This window comes from Triticum dicoccoides, chromosome 4A (assembly GCF_002162155.2).
Source record: "Triticum dicoccoides isolate Atlit2015 ecotype Zavitan chromosome 4A, WEW_v2.0, whole genome shotgun sequence".
Taxonomy (NCBI): Eukaryota; Viridiplantae; Streptophyta; class Magnoliopsida; order Poales; family Poaceae; genus Triticum; species Triticum dicoccoides.
This window is the reverse complement of record NC_041386.1, coordinates 54279313-54297377: the sequence shown is the minus strand read 5'-3', so window position 1 is coordinate 54297377 and position 18065 is coordinate 54279313. Positions and strand designations below refer to the sequence as shown.

The window sequence follows — 18065 nt, the reverse complement described above, 5'->3', positions numbered from 1 at the left end:
GTCAGCCTCTCCACACACAGTCCACTTCATATGCATGTTGGTCGTTGACCACGTTGACCAGGCCACGCGGAGAGCACCAGGGCGGTGGACGACGGCGAGGCCTAGGAAAGGAACGACATAGAGGTAGGGAAGACTTGGCAGTTGTTTCCCACGCGGAGGGGAGTACAACTGTACGAGTGTTTACTGGTTCGTCTGCCGTCGCTGCCGTCGCCGGAGAATAACAACAGGTATGGGTGAGTAGAGGGATGGCTAGGCCAGCGATGGGAGTACGGTGGGGCGGTGAGGCCTGCGCGGCAGCACAGTTGGCCGCGGGGAGGAGGGAGCAGGCAATCCCGCCGGCGCTTGTTTGAGCAGCTAGAGCAGGAAGAGCAGAGATTGAAGAAGCACGACGGCCATTGAATGGACATCCAACAGTCACTGCTTGTGCGTCAACCTTTTTTTAGCAAAGCCTTAAATCTGTGGAAAACAGCATACATCCCATCTGCCATTATTTCAGATAATTTACAACCCATTTGCTAATTCTTAAGATTTTTTTGGAGCCCATATTCTTTTTTTTGCATACAGCCCATATTGTGGCCACGGTTAAAAAATTGTATGAAATTTTGCATATTTCGGTGCGATCCGAACTATTTTTAATCCCAAAATTACGAGTCACATTCAAACTCATTTTAAAAATAAATGTATATCAATATAAAATCCAACAAATTGTCCATGTATAAAAATCAATGCAATTTAAAATCTCGAAATGAAAAAACAAAGAAATTTGAAAGTAATTGTCGGTTTGATGTGTTTTAAAAATGTACAGCCCATTTCTCATTACTGATAGGCCATTTTCTCGGCCAGCCGAATGAAGCTCTCCTCGTCTTGAAAGATTTGCAGCCCAACAGGCCTGACAAAGCGACTTACTTGGCAAATCACAAAAAACTGGGCTATGGCCATGGACCCAAGTGTCAGCCTCTCCACGTACAATACTCTTTCAGTGGAAGTCGGTCGTTGACCACATTGACCACGCCACGCTGAGAGCACCAAGGCAGTGGACGACGGCGTGGCCTAGGAAGGGGACGACGCGGAGCCGGGGAAGACGCGGCAATGGATGCCCACGCGGAGAGGAGTACGAGGGTTCACTGGTTCGGCTGCGGTGTGAGGCTGCCATCGCCGCAGAATAACAATGTGTGTGGGTGAGTAGAGGGATTCCCTAGCCAGCTGTGGGAGTAGTAGGGGGCGGTGAGGCCTCCGCGGCATCACAGCGGCCATGGGAGGCAGGAGCTGGCGGCACGACCGGCACTGGTTTGGGCGGCTGGAGCAAGAATACTAGAGGTTGAAGAAGCACTATGGCCGTTGGATGAACATCGTATGGTAACTGGAGCTAGAATCGTTCATATTGACTAAGTTGACAAAGCCCTCCGCCCCCATCAACTTGGTAGGCCCACAAGTCAGCCTCCCACTATGCTGGGTTCCAGCTGGCAGGGGGAGTATTCATTTTTTTGTGCATAATAAGGAGGCACTTCCTTGCGTGCGAAGATAGGTGGTGGGTCCGACCTATCAGCGGGAGCACATTTTTTTCGCGAAATACAGAGGCCCTTCCGGTGGGTTCCAGATGTCAGGTGGAGGAATCAAAGACTTAAGAAGGCGTGCAGAACAAGCTAGTGTACCTGTAAAGAGACGTTGCTGAGTTTTAGAAAAAAGAGAGACGTGCTCCTGTAGCTGCTTGGGATCCAATCCTAGACTATGACTATATATTGTGCTATGCTACTCTGCAAGTAATAAAAGTGACATATCCAACATTCACTTCTCCTCTTCTCTACTTACTCTGCCTAGCATCAGAAACTCTGGCCGCAGCAACCATATATGTGCCAAGTTGCCACCCGTACCATCGCCTCTGGGTCTCATCACAACCCCACCGGCACGCGCACCGCAGCCGGTTGCTCATCGCAACCCACTGCCATTGGTGTGGTGCCACTGCTGCAAATCACACAGAGTCATCCGTCGCGTCTCAACCACAATCCTCAACCATGGCCTAGTCTTCTACAAATGCCCGAATCATGGGGTAATAATATATTTAAGTGTTGTTCTGCTGCTTTCGGTTGTTGAATTTTTTAATAGTTTGGTTGATGATCCTCCAATTTGATTCGTGCAGAAAAGGGAAGATTCATGTGATTTGCATTTCTGGGAAGTTGCTGATGCTGGCCGTAGTGTTGTGAACATCTAATGATTTGTATTAATGGAAACAAGGGGTATCCCATTTTGCTCATAAATAAATAGCAGAGGCCCTTTTGGTAATAAACTAGAAAAAATGCCTGTGCGTTGCACCAGGCGAAATATTAAGTATAAATCGCTCCACGTGCGATTATGCAACATTTTTAATATAATTTTTCCAAATGTCAGCAATATGGTCAATGTAACCTTTGAGTGTAGCAATTATGATCTCGACGCACCGCGATCTAGCAGGGTCCGTGCAACAGGATTGTAATGAACGAAATTGCTATCTTTTCTCTAAAAGAAACAGAAATAAGGCAACCTGCAAAAAGTAAGGCTCGACAAGGTTTTCATCTATGGTGACGACGGACCCTGTTTGTACTTCCTAGGTTGCAACACCAGGACAACCCAATACAAAATGCCCGTGCGTTGCAACGGGGGAAAAGTATCCACATACTTAACATTTATAACTCGTAAATACATTTAATTCAATGATGCTTCCCTACAAGCAAACATCGTTTGCAATGTACTTGGGTTGACCGGGTGGAGGAACTGGATGGAAGAGTGCGTTTCGTATCCCACTGGCGAGAGCAGGATAAAGATACTCCGTACTTGGGCTAATACAATAGGGAAAATCGAGGAGTTCATGTCGCTGATCTGAGTCGCTAACCCTGTTTTCCATTTAATTCCGATTCCCTCACCATTCTCTTCTGTTGTTCATCTTGTTCACACCACATAAAGGTTCTAAATTGCGTATTCGTATCTTGGATTCTGGTTCTGTTTGCAATAAACAGAATAAAATATTAGGTTGACTCATAATAACTTTAATATAGAGACCTTACCGTGTCTCCGATCATCTGAAAAGTCATCTAATCTTGTGCTTTCAGACACCGAAATTGAGACATATGGCCAAGCATGTTGTCACTGATGTGCTGCAAAGGTAGGCACGAGAAAAATGTATGAGGCCACCAAACAATTCTTTTGTGTTATGAATGTACTCCAAAAGGACCAATCATACTAAAATATCATGGTACTGATTCTTAACATAATTTATTCCTCTCCAACTGAATTAAATGAATATATAATTGAAAAGATGTCATGTGCCACCTTCAAACTTCAAAGAAACGATTATCATGTATAATGTTTTGTCACATTCAATCTTGTACAATTAATCTAGTTTCACAAGAAGACGTTGGGCTATCCCTTGGCAATACTCTGAATCTGGTTCTTCAACATGTGTAAGCCAAATCTAAACATATACGAAAATCAAGATCCAACAAATACGCTAGCAAAAGTATTTAGTTTCGTCTTGCTGTCTGGACATGAAGTAAGAACATGAATCAATTTACCTGATGAGGATGTGTCTAGTTTCAGCTTGAAAGGAATAGGTATGATTACTATGAACAAAATATTTAGTTTCATCTTGCTGTATGGAAAGGAAGTGTTATGATTACTATGAAAAATCTCCTCATGCACCAAACACCTGATGAAATTAGAATGAAACTTCAGGGTGTCACTACTTGAGAACTTGCTCGGTATTCCAAATTACAAACCTTACCTATACGGAACGGACGAGCAACCCTACCCCATTTTTCTATTATACTAATCTTCCGCCAGGCAATACATTTAGCTCCATCAATTAACATGAGCAGAACAGTCCAGCCCAATTTTCCTTCAATCCGAAACCCATGACGTGCAAAGGCAGCCCCTCTTCGATGTCCAGTAAACATAGTGCATGTGCGCTCCTAGACTCACAATACCAAAATGAAACTCGATTGACCATGTGTTATGGGTAAGTTAGCAATGCCAACACGCTACATCAAATCTGAGGCAACGAAAATTCAACCTCGTCCTTGGCTAACTAGAGGTACTGATGGATTTCAGAGTTAGACCAAAAAGGCATAGACGAGCATCATCTTAAACTACAGGTCTCCTGTGTTTCTAGTCAATTCAAGGATTGTGGCCAATGCCTACAATATGTCATACATGGGGAGCGGATGTACTCCATCATGTCGCTAGTAATGGCCGCTTTATCGAACATTGTCCATGGCCCGACGCGCTTCAGATTGTCATAACATATATCAGATCGAACATGTATTAGTGAGGGTACCAAGCAAACTGTGACAGAAGGCGAGTTGAGGGGATACGTATCTATTGGGGATGTGCCGTCGCGGCCGACCCGACAAGCAAGTCCTGACCAGGCTGCCGCCGAGCGAGGGAATAGTGCCTAGGAGCCAGCTGCGGTACTTCTCGTACACCATGAAGTAGATAGCTTTGGAACAGAATACGTATCGAACGTTGTTGATTTTCCTGCGGTAGAGCTCCTTGAGGACCTCGCGGTGGTTGATTTCCAGCAGCCTCCTGAAGGCCAGGAGAGATTTACTCGATCGAGAGGCATGGAGGCCGTCTTCGCTGTCATATTTCCTGTATAATAATCAGTAAACTTATAAGTGACAGTTCACTTAATAATGTAACTCCACTATGATAATAAAAAATTGCGTGTAACTCCAATATAATAATGAAGTGACAGTTCCTATAACTCCAAATTGCATATCTCTTCAGGATTTATTTGTGCTTGTTTCCCCTCTTTGGAGAGCTTTTGTTTCATCTCAACTGAAGACCATGTGAATCACATCAGAATTCTGCCATGCAAGTACACCTTCAAATTCGAATATGGCATCACCGTAAAAGAGGAATATGCTAGAAATTCCCACGTTAATCTGAAACATCTGACTGTTTATTAGATAGGAATATGCAAATGTTCAACTGGAATTTAAATGTTTTGGTTGCAAGTGAACTCGGTACCACCCTTGTTGTTAGATATTAGTGATGTGAGAAAAACCATTGTACTACATATATAAATTGAATCAATATAGTTTATTTTACAAAAGCACACAATACAATAATTTAGGATATAGATCAGAGGTTTCTATAGAATCTAAGCATTTAAAAGGAACATCTTTTCACTCATGCTGCAATAACAATTTGACAATGAGAATCTTGTAAGAACTACATTTTTAGGGATACAATCCGGAAATTATCAATTCCTAAGACCCTAGCTAGAACCCAATAATGATTTAGAACAAGAATGGTCTTACAAGAGCAAGATCAACATCATCTCTGAATTTCGTCAACCATGTGATGCACAGCAACCAACAATGGTGAAGCAAAGTGAGATGTACCTGAATAGTGCCCGACCAAAGCGACTCAGTCTGAGATTTCGTAGCCACAACCATGGCAAACACGCATGGTCTCACCATGAGTGAGAGAGGGCACCAAAGCTATTCTGGCTCAAATAGGATGAAGATGTTAGTGATAGGATAAGCATATGCCCCCTGGCCGTTGCTTAGACAGCTCTGTACATGCAAATACAATACAAAAAATTGTTGGAATTGTCAGCTGAATAGCAAATTCAGTTAGAATTTCATGTCAACATAAAACCCCAATTTAATGAGATCAAGAAATCTTCTTTTTACAAAAATAATAAACACAAGCGCTAGAACAAATAGTTGTACCTAAATAAAGTTTACCGATGCACATGAATATATCCACACGAACAGAGCCAAATGAAGGGTCGGGTCAGTAACCTCACCATGATCCCGAGATAATTGCTATCCATCTGGAGGAGACTCCATCATTACTATGGAGTAGAGCTACAGAACCACAGAACATCTCTCCTCATGGAAACCGGGGTGATAAGAACACGTAGAGGAGCATCATATCAGGTCACATAAGGCGCGATGTCAGGCACGCTGGCAGTCGGCAATGCCATGGAGAAGAAGCATAGCAGAAGCAGCTGAGCGTGGATGTAGTGGATCAATGGGAAGGTCAACGCAACAACTTGGACCAATTGAATTGATGGCCATTAGATGGGTCGGTGAGAGAGAATTGGGTGGCGCTTGGCTAGGGTCTTTCTTTGCAATGTTCTTCTTCTTTGGGATTGCACTCCATCGCCACACTTCCTCGTGGTCTTCCCCATCCCGCCAGACACCCCTCTGCTTCTTCTCACGCTGTCCCACAGTCTTGTGTCACTCGATGGCCTTACTGCTCGGTGGCTACTTCACTGTAACAATGGGAACCAATCTTGTTTAGAAAGAAGATTCTGTGAGTGAAAACTACAAAACTCATGAATCATCATGAAATCGAATAGTAGTACATCATAACCAAGGGAAGAAATTAATAAGTGAAAGGAACTTGCAGAAATCAATTGTTTATGCAAGGATAGTCTGCAAAATATGTTTGTCAATACAAATCTAAAAACCAAACTGCTTGTGTCACTTTAATACGAATTAAATTGCTGAACCAAATATGTTTGTCAAGACAAATCTGAAAACCAAACTGCTTGTGTGACCTTATACGAATTAAATTGCTGAACATCAATATAGTGGAAAAGATATTAATAACCTACAGGGTAAGACTATCAATCCTACTGTTTGCTAGCATGCATAACAATGTGACTCCCAGCATACACCAACAATGCAAAAAAAATTAGAGTTGGAAGGCATGAATTCCTAATACAAAGAAAATGATGATGAAAAACTAATTCAAGATGAACAGAACCAAATCCTACAGCTCATCCATCTTATGAGGAAAGGATTCTGCTTCCAAAATCTAATTGTCTCTGCAAATTCAGATGACCATTATAAGAATAATTAATATATCCACGATGAGCGTCCAGATCTTATTGGAGCTGCTATGTCTAGGCATAAAAAAGGGAAACACCTAACTGCAACTTCTTTATACGATTAAATAAAATTTGATAATACATTTGTCAAACAATAGGAGCCGGCGTACCCATGTGTCTTGAGACTCCACATGATGTAAATTAATTAGCAACCCATTATTCTAGTAACCCAATTAACTCCAACCATCATACCATTTTTTGAATCATATGAAAGGAGAGTTAGTCTCATATGTCGGAGTTTACCTCAAGGATCTGTGACTGAAACTGGCTGGGACAAACACACAAACACCTTGTGTGCAAAAAATAACTGAGAACATCCACAAACACATGTGCGTCTGAAGTTGAGGTGGAGGGCGGTGTAGAGGGGGCGGAGGGGTCGCGGGCAAGTGCAGCAACGACCAACTGGCGGTGGCTCTGGTCGAGCGGCGAGCACGAGCCCTCCCGGGCGGCGTACAGCAAGGAGCTCGGGCATGCAAACGAAAGGAGGAGACGAAGAAGACTGGTGGTGTAGGATGCTTCGAACACCTCCGTCGGCCATCGGCCGGCGGCCGGCGTGGAACCGGACTAGCTGGCGGTGGCTCTGGTCGAGCGGCGAGCGCGAGCCCTCCCGCGCGGCGTGCAGCGAGGAGGTAGGGCGCGCGAAGGAAAGGAGGAGCTGAGGCAGACCTGTGGTGTAGTGTGCTCCGATCACCGGCGTCGGCCATTGGCCGGCACGGCACCGGATCGAGCGTCGCGCAGGTCGTGCGCCTCCTGGCGGCTGGGATCGGGAGGAGAGGGAGAGAGGAGAGCCCGTGGTCGTGCATGTTCCTGTTTTTTGTTTACAAAACCTGGATGAAACGTTTTCTCACATTAGAAAAAGACTTCGTGTTCAATATAAAAAACAATAGGGACTTCATTGCAAAACTGCCACGACGGTGAACCCGGAGACTCAATCTGTGCTTTATTATTAGAAAAAGATAAATAAATTAGCAAAGGCCCTGTCGGGTCAGCTTTGTTCTCATTCGAAGACGTCGAGCAAATTACAGTCCAACAACCAACTATGTCATCAAATTCATGTTTCACAGCCAAATATGTGAACAACTAAACAACAATGTCATCATGTTTTAGTCGTCATACAATCACCAAACACAAATCAATATACATAACAAGTGATGTTCTCACAGGAAAATACTAAACAACATGTTCATCCGGTTTCAGTTGTCATAGCAAACACAATTTTACATAGTAGATAAAAAAACGTCTTCTGATAGGAAAATATGACAAAAGCAATGTAATCATCATCCGCAGCAGCAGCGTCAACATCTTCGCCATGTGTATCAATCTGAATCATAATTCCCCATGGTGTCATCTTCTTCTTTGTCCTCAACGTCCTCGAACGTTGGCTTCTTCTTGGTCAACTCTTGTATGTCCACAGCACGACAGGCAATCTTTTCGCCGGCGTCATTGACATGATGGTTCTCAAAGATAATAGGAACACCCGTATTATCTTGTACATCAGGAGCAGTGTAAGCATCATCTTGTTGTGCAACTTCATTAAACGAATTCCTCTGCTCAAATATTTGCAATACTCTCTAGTCATCGCTGCGAGCAAATGTGTCTTCCAAGAAAAATATCTATGTTTCTTGATTTGCCAAAATAAAAGGCTCGTTGGTCTGGTACGCCACCTTGACATTGATGGATTTAAAATAATCATCAGCTTTGGGTTTTGCGATCCTGGAAAACAGGTTATACCAACGACAGCACAACAGAACCACACACCAATGATCCTCGAAACTAGAGATATCCTACAATTGAAGAATGTGTGTTATGTTAGCATACATTTCAGTTGTCTCTTTGTCATATATATCCATACTCATGATGGCACTGTTTTGTGTCTTCCTGCCTTCATCTCGTGCAAGGGTGTTGTAGCGCACATCTCCAACAACGCAAGATTCATAATGTCTTACACGAGTATCAGGACCCATTGCTAGTGTGTAAAGGGCATCATCAACTGCCTGCCCATCCCCCCGCATCTTCTTAACCTATGGTTAGAAAATAGACAAGCCTATCATCTTATGTACTCAATATATTAAAAAACGGACAGTGCAATTCAAAAGCTTACATGGCTCTTAAACCATTTCGCAAATCCTGCCATAACCAGTTTGACAATGTTTCTTGGATTTTGCGACTATAACTCCTTTTTGTAGATGCTGCACAACATAGTGATCGTGTCAAACATCTAAATATATAAGAATGTGCTGCAAGTTCAGTAGATTATGATGTACAAGCTGCAGTACTTAGCACTTGCATGATATAAGGTAGTATCTCAAGATAGTTATTCAACACAAACCAAACCATTTTGTCCAAATCTTTAGGTTTGTCCTCTTGTCAACTCTTTCCTGTAACTCGAACAGAATAATCGAAAACATTGAGCCCGGGATTGTCTTCATCCACCTCTTTGCTAAGCTGAGCTATTTCAATGTATTTTGAGCAGAATGTCAACGCTTCTGTAGCTATGTAGGCCTCTGCAATGGATCCCTCGGGTCTAGCTCTGTTCCTAACATAGCCCTTGAAAGTGCTTAGCCGCCTTTCAGTAGGGTATATCCAGCCATACTGTACTGGACCACTAGGTAGTGCCTCATCAGGTAGATGAACAACCAAATGCACCATCACATGAAGGAAGGCTGGAGGATATATCTTCTCAAGGTCGCATAGGATAGTTGGTATCTTGTCTCTAAGACGCTCCAAAGCATCCATCCTGATATTTCTACTGCAGAGTTCCCTGAAGAATTGTCCCAACTCTGCAACTGCTATGTATAAGTCAGGGCGGCCCAATCCTCTAAGGATAACAGGTAAAACCCTTTGAAGTGGGAAGAGGCAGCCATGAGTTTTCAACCCTTGTACCTTGTTTCCATCTGCACTGACTCTCCTTTCAGGGTTGGAAGCAAATCCATGTGGGAATCTCTCACACGTGACAGGACCTCGCAGAATTCTTTTGTTTTTACCTTGTCCAAGACGTACACAGCCGGTGCCATATCCTATGGTTTACCTTCATCTTGCACCTACAAATATTGTCTTATACCCAGGTGTGTCAAATCAATCCAAGGTATTAAGGTATCTTTCATTTTGCCTTCAATATTAATAAGTGTGTCCATAATGCTGTCATATATATTTTTCTCGATGTGCATCACATCAAGATTGTGCCGCAGATCCAAATCTTTCCAATACTCCAAGTCTCACAAAGTGGACCTGCGGGTAAACAATAATATCTCTTCTGCCCTGCCACGCTTCCTTTTCCCGCTACCATTACTAGGATGGTTTCCTAGTGTAATATGCTTGACCTTCTCTAATTCCACTTGCAACTCATCGGTGGTGAGCCTCTTTGGCGCATCACGGTTGTCATGCTTTGCATTGAACACATGTCTTTGATATTTTCTAGGATGCGGCTTGTCCTTGGTAACAGATCTTGCTAAGTATTGCGTATGACAGCGGATTCCTGTCACAGCGAACACATGCATTGTAGTGTCATTCGCCTTGACATAGTGCCCAAAGCCAGATAATCATGGATGCACCAAATTATAACAGCACGCAGAAAGAAATCAGCTGGTGGGCTTCTATATAGGTCTCTAGTGAGAACAACCCTCCATAGCTGTTGAAGTTCCTCCACAAGAGGCTCCATGAACAAATCAAAATCCTTTCCAGGACTTTTTGGACCTGGGATGAGCAAGGCCATCATGTAGTTTGATTCTTTGGTGCAGACATTTGGAGGCATGTTGTAAGGGATAACAAGAACTGGCCACATGCTATATGTGGCGCTCTGATGCCCAAATGGGTTAAATCCATTTGAAGCTAAGCCAAGTCTAATGTTTCTCGGGTCAGCAACAAACTTTCCGTGTTTCTGATTGAAACTTTTCCACTCACTACCATGTGATGGATGGCTCATTACATTCTTATCTCTGTACTCCTAGTTCCTAGAATGCCACAGTACATCCTCTCTTGTTTCAGCATCATGAAACAACCTCTGCAATCTTGGTGTAATTGGAAAATGTCTCAGAACATTATGAGGAATCCTCTTCACAGCATGACTATCTTTCCATCTTGATGATTTGCATTACGGGCATTCACTTAAGTAGGCATAATCCTTCTGGAACAGAACACAATTATTCTTACAAACATGGATCATATCATATCCAATTCCAACTGCACGAAGGAAATTCTTCATTTTACTGTAGGTGTGTGGCAGCTCAGACGCATCTGGGAAAGCTTTGCAGAAAGCAGCCAACATCGCATCGAATGATTTGTTGGTCATCCACTCAGATGTCTTCACCTGAAGAAAGGTGACCATAGCTGAGAATACTGACAGCTTATTTCCTGGGGTGACAGCCACGTTGCATTGTTCCAACATGCGGGCCCACCGTTTTTCTTCTATAGATGAAAGTTCACGGAATGCATGAGCATTTCGTAGCATAGTTTCAAGGTTGGTCAAACTCACTGGCTCCACCACCACCTCCTCCTCCTCCTCCTCCTCTTCCACCTGAGCATCAGGCAGATCAAGGTGGTGATCTGCTGCTTCCACACGTAGTCAATAACATTGACGTTCACAACTTCACCATTATGAACCCACCTAGTATATGTGACCGACATCCCATACAAATGTAGATGATTTTGCACTGTTGACTGCGGTCTTGTAACTGAATTCATACAACTGCTACATGGGCAGAGCACCTCTGATTTCGGACAACTGTACTCAGCTCTGATAAAGATCATGAAGTTTTCAACCCCCTCGACATATGCAGCAGATAATCTTCGAGCAGAAGTTATCCAAGTCCTGTCCATCTGCTAGACATACAAAATAGTTCTTCTAATAGATATTATAGGAAAAACATATATACTTTTTTATGAAGTCCAGAAAAAAAAACCTAGGTCGATGTCTAAAGCTATGGCAAGATATTTGGAGGAGCAGATCTAAGTAACGAAATATATGTAAAGCTAATTCAACAAACAAATTTGAGTGCTAAATTATGGCAGGCTGTTGCAGCAGTCAATGAGGCCGAGCACATAGCCATCAAACTATCGAAGGCCATCGCAACAACAAAGATCTAGTATAAAACGGTGTAGAGCTATTTCACCTAACAGATTGGCTACTAGACCATGGCAATCTACATCACAATAAATATATGCTAGGATATTTTAGCAACTAATCGGCCTTGGCATGCCATCTTAGCTAAGCAGATTGAGTGCAGAACAGGGCAAGGAAACTTCTTAAGCAGAGCATATTTACTGTAAACTACTTCAGCAAACAGTAAGATTAACAACGTTTATCAGCTAACATTCAGCGCTACACCAGCATGCATGGGGCCTCAGTCTAGAATGCGCGTACCATGGGAGAAGCTGACCACCGTGTGTCTCCACACGAACTTCGCCAGCGGTGGCGGCGCTGACTGCCGTGCGCCTCCACAAGAACGTCGCCAGCGGTGGCAGCGCAGCTAGAGGACGACAGTCTATGAGAGCGTACTGTGGGAGCGAGAGGATCGCCGTGCGTCCCCCTCGACGTAACACGGTGCCGACGTATCGGCGTGGCGGGGAGGGCGGCTTTGGCGGAGCGAATGGAGTGGAGGAGGATAGGGGCCGGGGGTTTGGGGAATATTATTGGCTAGTTGACCGAAGGGTGGTTGAATCTATGATTTGGGGGGAATTTTTGGGTGGTGGGAGGATTTTTGCATGGTGGGCGGGGGGAGTTTGGCTCATGGTCCGTTTCTCCAAGTGCAGTCCCACGTGTGAGTGAAGAGGCAAGACGAAGCACGTTCCTTTTGCGTGAGCTGTGTGTAGGACCGAACGTGTGTGGGGTGCAATGCGACCGTGACAGGGGTGCTGTGAGTGTACCCCCTTTTTTCCTTTTAAACTAGGTGCTTGGCCCCCTAAAAGAAAACTTGTTGCTTTGCGCGATCCATTGATACTACTACTAGTAATCCAGTAATCCCGACTAAAACGGTGTGGCCGGGTCTTTTCCCGCATGATATGCTGGGAGGTTGGCTTAGTTGGGTTTTTTAGGACGAGTATTGCTGCACCAATGTAATCCCAGTTACGTAATTAATGTAATGTGAAACGTGTGAGCTGTTGATTCTAGATTGGGGGGAGGGAGGGGTTGGCAATTTATGTTAACCCTTTCTTAGGTTCCCGTACATGTAGAAAGATGTGAAATGTGTGAATGTGTAGTGGACGTACTATTGGAGTGCCTAAGATAAATTGTGTATGTATAGACCCTATGTGTTTATTTTACTTCGCATGTTAGCTTTGTCTCAGTTCAATAAAAAGCAGAGTTGGTGATGATGGTGTGCCTGTCGTCCTGCAATATAGGTCGTCCGATCTATATCTAATGGATATGAAGGAAACTATGACAATTTACCCCCACTCCTCTCCACATTTGTAGATAAGGCCTTCCCTCATTCATCCTTTTCTCCCACAAGATCCTGATCTTCCATGCAACGCATGGGTATCTTGCTAGTACTCCTACAATATAATATATTATTGTGAAAGTTCATGTACACCGGCCAATATTAATGCAAACATGGCCGATTTTCATTACATTTCGAACTTTTATAGGACAGAAAAATAAAAGCAACCCGACCCTAAACCTATTCTACCGCGGCGGCCGACATCCTCCATCTGCGATCTCTATGTACAGTCACTAGTAGAAAACAGGGCTTTGGTCCAGGCCGGGTCAGCCCATTAGTCCCGGTTCAGTCCAGAACCGGGACCAATGTGGGCATTGGTCCCGGTTCGTGAGCCCAGGGGGCCGGCCGGGCCACGTGGGCAATTGGTCCCGGCATTTCAAAGGTGAGGCAGATCACCGGAAGAAGCCCGCCATGCGTTCCGGTGATCACGTACTTGCTATGGTCAATGATTTACACTACGTAATCTTTGGAAAGGGTCCCGGTGGACTAGCTTTTCCGAATGACGCTGAGGGACACGCACCCATGTGGAAGAAGAAATCTATATTTTGGGACCTACCCTACTGGAAAGACCTAGAGGTCCGCTCCTCAATCGACGTGATGCACGTGACGAAGAACTTTTGCTGGAACCTGCTAGGCTTCTTGGGTGTGTATGGGAAGACAAAAGATACACATGAGGCGCGGGAGGACCTGCAACGTTTGCACGAAAAAGACGGCAAGCCTCCGAAGCAGTATAAAGGTCCTGCCAGCTACGCTCTTACGAAAGAAGAGAAAGAAATCTTCTTTGAATGCCTGCTCAGTATGAAGGTCACGACTGGCTTCTCGTCGAATATAAAGGGAATAATAAATATGCCAAAGAAAAAGTTTCAGAACCTAAAGTCTCATGACTGCCATGTGATTATGATGCAACTGCTTCCGGTTGCATTGAGGGGGCTTCTACCGGAAAACGTCCGATTAGCCATTGTGAAGCTATGTGCTTTCCTGAATGCAATCTCTCAGAAGGTGATCGATCCAGAAATTGTACCAAGGCTAAGGAGTGATGTGGCGCAATGTCTTGTCAGTTTCGAGCTGGTGTTCCCACCATCCTTCTTCAATATCATGACGCACATCCTAGTTCATCTAGTCGACGAGATTGTCATCCTGGGGCCCGTATTTCTACACAATATGTTCCCCTTTGAGAGGTTCATGGGAGTCCTAAAGAAATATGTCCGTAACCGCGCTAGGCCAGAAGGAAGCATATCCATGGGCCATCAAACAGAGGATGTTATCGGGTTTTGTGTTGACTTCATTCCTGGCCTTAAGAAGATAGGTCTCCCTAAATCGCGGTATGAGGGGAGACTGACTGGAAAAGGCACTCTTGGAAGAGACTCAATAATATGCAGGGACGGATATTCTTGGTCTCAAGCACACTACACAGTTCTACAGAACTCTACCTTGGTGACCCCGTATGTCGATGAACACAAGAACAGTCTGCGCTCCAAACACCCGGAGCAGTGCGACGATTGGATTACATGTGAACACATCAGGACTTTCAGCAGTTGGTTGGAAACACCTCTCAGAGGTGACAACACTGTTTGTGATGAGTTGTACTTGTTATCCAGGGGACCATCTTTGACTGTATTGACTTACAAAGGATACGAGATAAATGGGAATACATTTTACACGATCGCCCAAGATCAAAAGAGCACCAACCAAAACAGCGGTGTCCGCTTTGATGCAGCAACCGAGAGCGGAAAGGACACATATTATGGTTACATAGTGGACATATGGGAACTTGACTACGGACCTGATTTAAGGTCCCTTTGTTTAAGTGCAAATGGGTCAATCTGTTAGGCGGCGGGGTACAGGTAGACCCACGGTATGGAATGACAACAGTGGATCTGAAAAATCTTGGGTACACTGACGAACCGTCCGTCCTAGCCAATGATGTGGCACAGGTTATCTATGTGAAGGACATGTCTACCAAACCGAGAAAAAGAAAAGATAAGGAAGCGAATACATCATACGATGAGCCAAAGCGCCACATAGTTCTTTCAGGAAAAAGGGGCATCCTGGGAGTGGACGGCAAGACAGACATGTCTGAAGATTATGAAAAGTTTCATGAAATTCCTCCCTTCAATGTTAAGGCTGACCCAAGCATCCTGATAAACAATGAAGATTATCCATGGTTACGGCGCAATAAGAAAATGACACAAGCGAAGAAAAAGTGAAGACTTTCTCCCGCAACTATTATGATGATACCATGCCAACTTTGTAACATACGAACATGCTACCATTGTCCGTTTTGTACATGCACATGCTATGTGGGTGAAATTATGATACCATGCCAACTTTCAACTTTTTCAGAGTTCATTTGAAATGCTTTCATGTCTTATGGTTCGGCCCTCATAATACCATGACCATTAGTCCCTGGCCCATGCCAACTTTCAACTTTCTAAAACTAATGACACTAACAAAAAGTTTATAATTTTGCTCCTCGCCCCTGGCCCATGACCATTAGTCCCGGTTTGTGCCACAAACCGGGACTAAAGGGTTGGTCCTCGTTGTGGGCAGAGTTTAGTCCCACCTCGTCAACCGAAGGGGGCTCACACCGGTTTATAAGCCCTTCCCTCTCTGCCTTGTTGAGCTCCTCTCAAAGTGAAAATAGATGCCCTAATAGAGAAACGTTTAACCTAAATTCATAGTGAATTTCTCTGAAATTCATAGAAATTTACTAGGAATTTAGGTTGAATTTTCTCTATAAGCGCATATATTCTCATTTTTTTAGTAAGTCAATCACAAACTTGTTATTCAAACAATTTTCAAAGAATTCAAATTTTAACTATTCAAATTTGAAAACTAATTGCACTAACAAAAAGTTTATAATTTTTCTAAAACTAATTGCACTAACAGAAAGTTTATAGTTTTGCTAACCTAAAAGCAAACAGAATTAAAAATTAAAGAAAAAACAAAAGAAAATAAATAATGCAAAAAACAAATCAAAAAAACAGGGAAAAAACTATTTTTATAGTAAAGTTAATCACAAAATAAAATAAATAAAGCAACAAAGAAAACAAAAAAACTAAAAAAAGTGTTTTCAAATTTGAAAACTAATGGCACTAACAGAAAATTTATAATTTTGCTGACCTAAAAGCAAAAAGAATTAAAAAATAAAACAAAAAACAAAAGAAAATAAATAATACAGAAAACAAAACAAAAAAACTGGAAAAATAATTAAATATAGCAACAATAAGTATTTTGTTGTAAGTAGAAACAAAAAAACAAAAAAAGTGCCACCTACTGGGCACCCACGGCCTGAATACGACTAGAAACCCTACCATGGGCCAGGATTCAGGCCCGCGGGAGGCCCAGTAGGCCCACAGGCACACATTGCACGGTTAGGCCCGAAAGTCTGCTTTAGAGAGGAGCTCGAGAGGGAAGGCGCACCGCACCTTATAAACAGGTGCGGCTCCCTCTCAACTAGTAGGTGGGACTAAACATTTGGGCGCGGGGCAGCACAAGGCCTTTGGTCGAGGTTGGTGGCACCAACCGGGACTAATGGGGGCATTGGTCACGGTTGGTGCCACGAACCGTGACCAATGCCCCTCTTTAGTCCCGGTTGGTGCCACCAACCGGGTCCAAAGGCCGCCACTTCCTGCCCTTTGGGCTGCTGAAAATTGGCCTTTGGTCCTGGTTGGTGGCACCAACTGGGACTAAAGGTGGCATTAGTCCCAGTTGGTTTCATGAACCGGGACCAATGCTCTTGCTATATATACAACACTTAGCAGTTTTCGACCAAATCCATCCCTTTCTTCTCCGCCCGACGCCCGCTGCTCTGCCTCATCGCCGTCGCCGCCGAGCCGTCAGGCTGCTCCACCTCGTCGTCGCCGCCGCCTCCGACGCCGTCAGGCTAGTCCACCACACCGTCGTCGCCGCCTCCGACGCCGTCCGCCTCCTCACCGTCGTCCCCGTGCCCCGACGCCGCCCGCCGTGCTCCACCACCCCTCTGTGAGCACCTGCCTCGCGCCCCTACCTTGCCTCGCTCCCGCACCCCTGCCCTGCCCCGCCGGCACCACCGCTGTCGCCATGCCCCCCTGCCCCGCCGGTGCCACCACTTTTTTTATTAGTTTATTTTTTTCATATATATATAATGTATGTGTATGTATGTGGCTATATGTTTTTGTTCATATGTTGCAATATGATTTTTATTTTTATTAGTTTATTTTTTTGTTCATATGTGATGTATATGTGTATGTGGCTATAATGTATATGTGTATGTGATGTATGTGGCTAGAATTTGCTAAATATATATGTTAAAAATGTTTTTTTGTTCATAGAAAGTTTTTTGTTCATATATAGAAAGTTACAATTTTAGAAAAGTTTTATATATGCAAAAGTTACAATTTTAGAAAAAGAAGGATAGGAAAGAAGAAAATAAGAAGAGGAAAGAAAGAAGAAGAGGAGAGGAAAAGAAGAGGAGAAATAAATAAGAAGAAGAGAAAAGAAGGAAAAGAAGAGGAGAAGAAGAAAGGAATAGTGAAGAGGAAGAGAAAATAGAATATTCTATTTTCACTTCTTGTCCACTATTCCTTTCTTCTTCTCCTCTTTTTTTTCTTCTTTTTTTTCTTCAATCTTCTCCTCTAGCTATTCCTTTCTTCTTCTCCTCTTTTTTCTTCTTCTTCTTCTTCTTAATTTTTATTGGGAACGAGGGAGTCGAGGATCGCCGAGGGGTCGAGGGTCGGGAACTAGGGTAGAGGGTCGAGGGTCGTTAAGGG

The 18065-nt window shown here is 43.8% G+C and overlaps 1 long non-coding RNA gene across 4 annotated transcripts; it reads right to left on the bottom strand.

The window, feature by feature from the left end:
* Positions 1-2450: 2450 nt before the first annotated feature.
* On the bottom strand, positions 2451-7672 carry LOC119284933. 4 transcript variants are annotated; one of them, XR_005139284.1, is made up of 5 exons: positions 7124-7672; positions 5789-6259; positions 5379-5552; positions 3039-4620; positions 2451-2973 (listed from the first exon to the last, which is right to left on the bottom strand). It is a non-coding gene; the product is annotated as an uncharacterized LOC119284933 (long non-coding RNA). The 4 variants fall into 4 exon arrangements; XR_005139282.1 differs by having other exon boundaries at positions 5379-5482; XR_005139285.1 differs by having other exon boundaries at positions 5379-5477.
* Positions 7673-18065: the final 10393 nt, after the last annotated feature.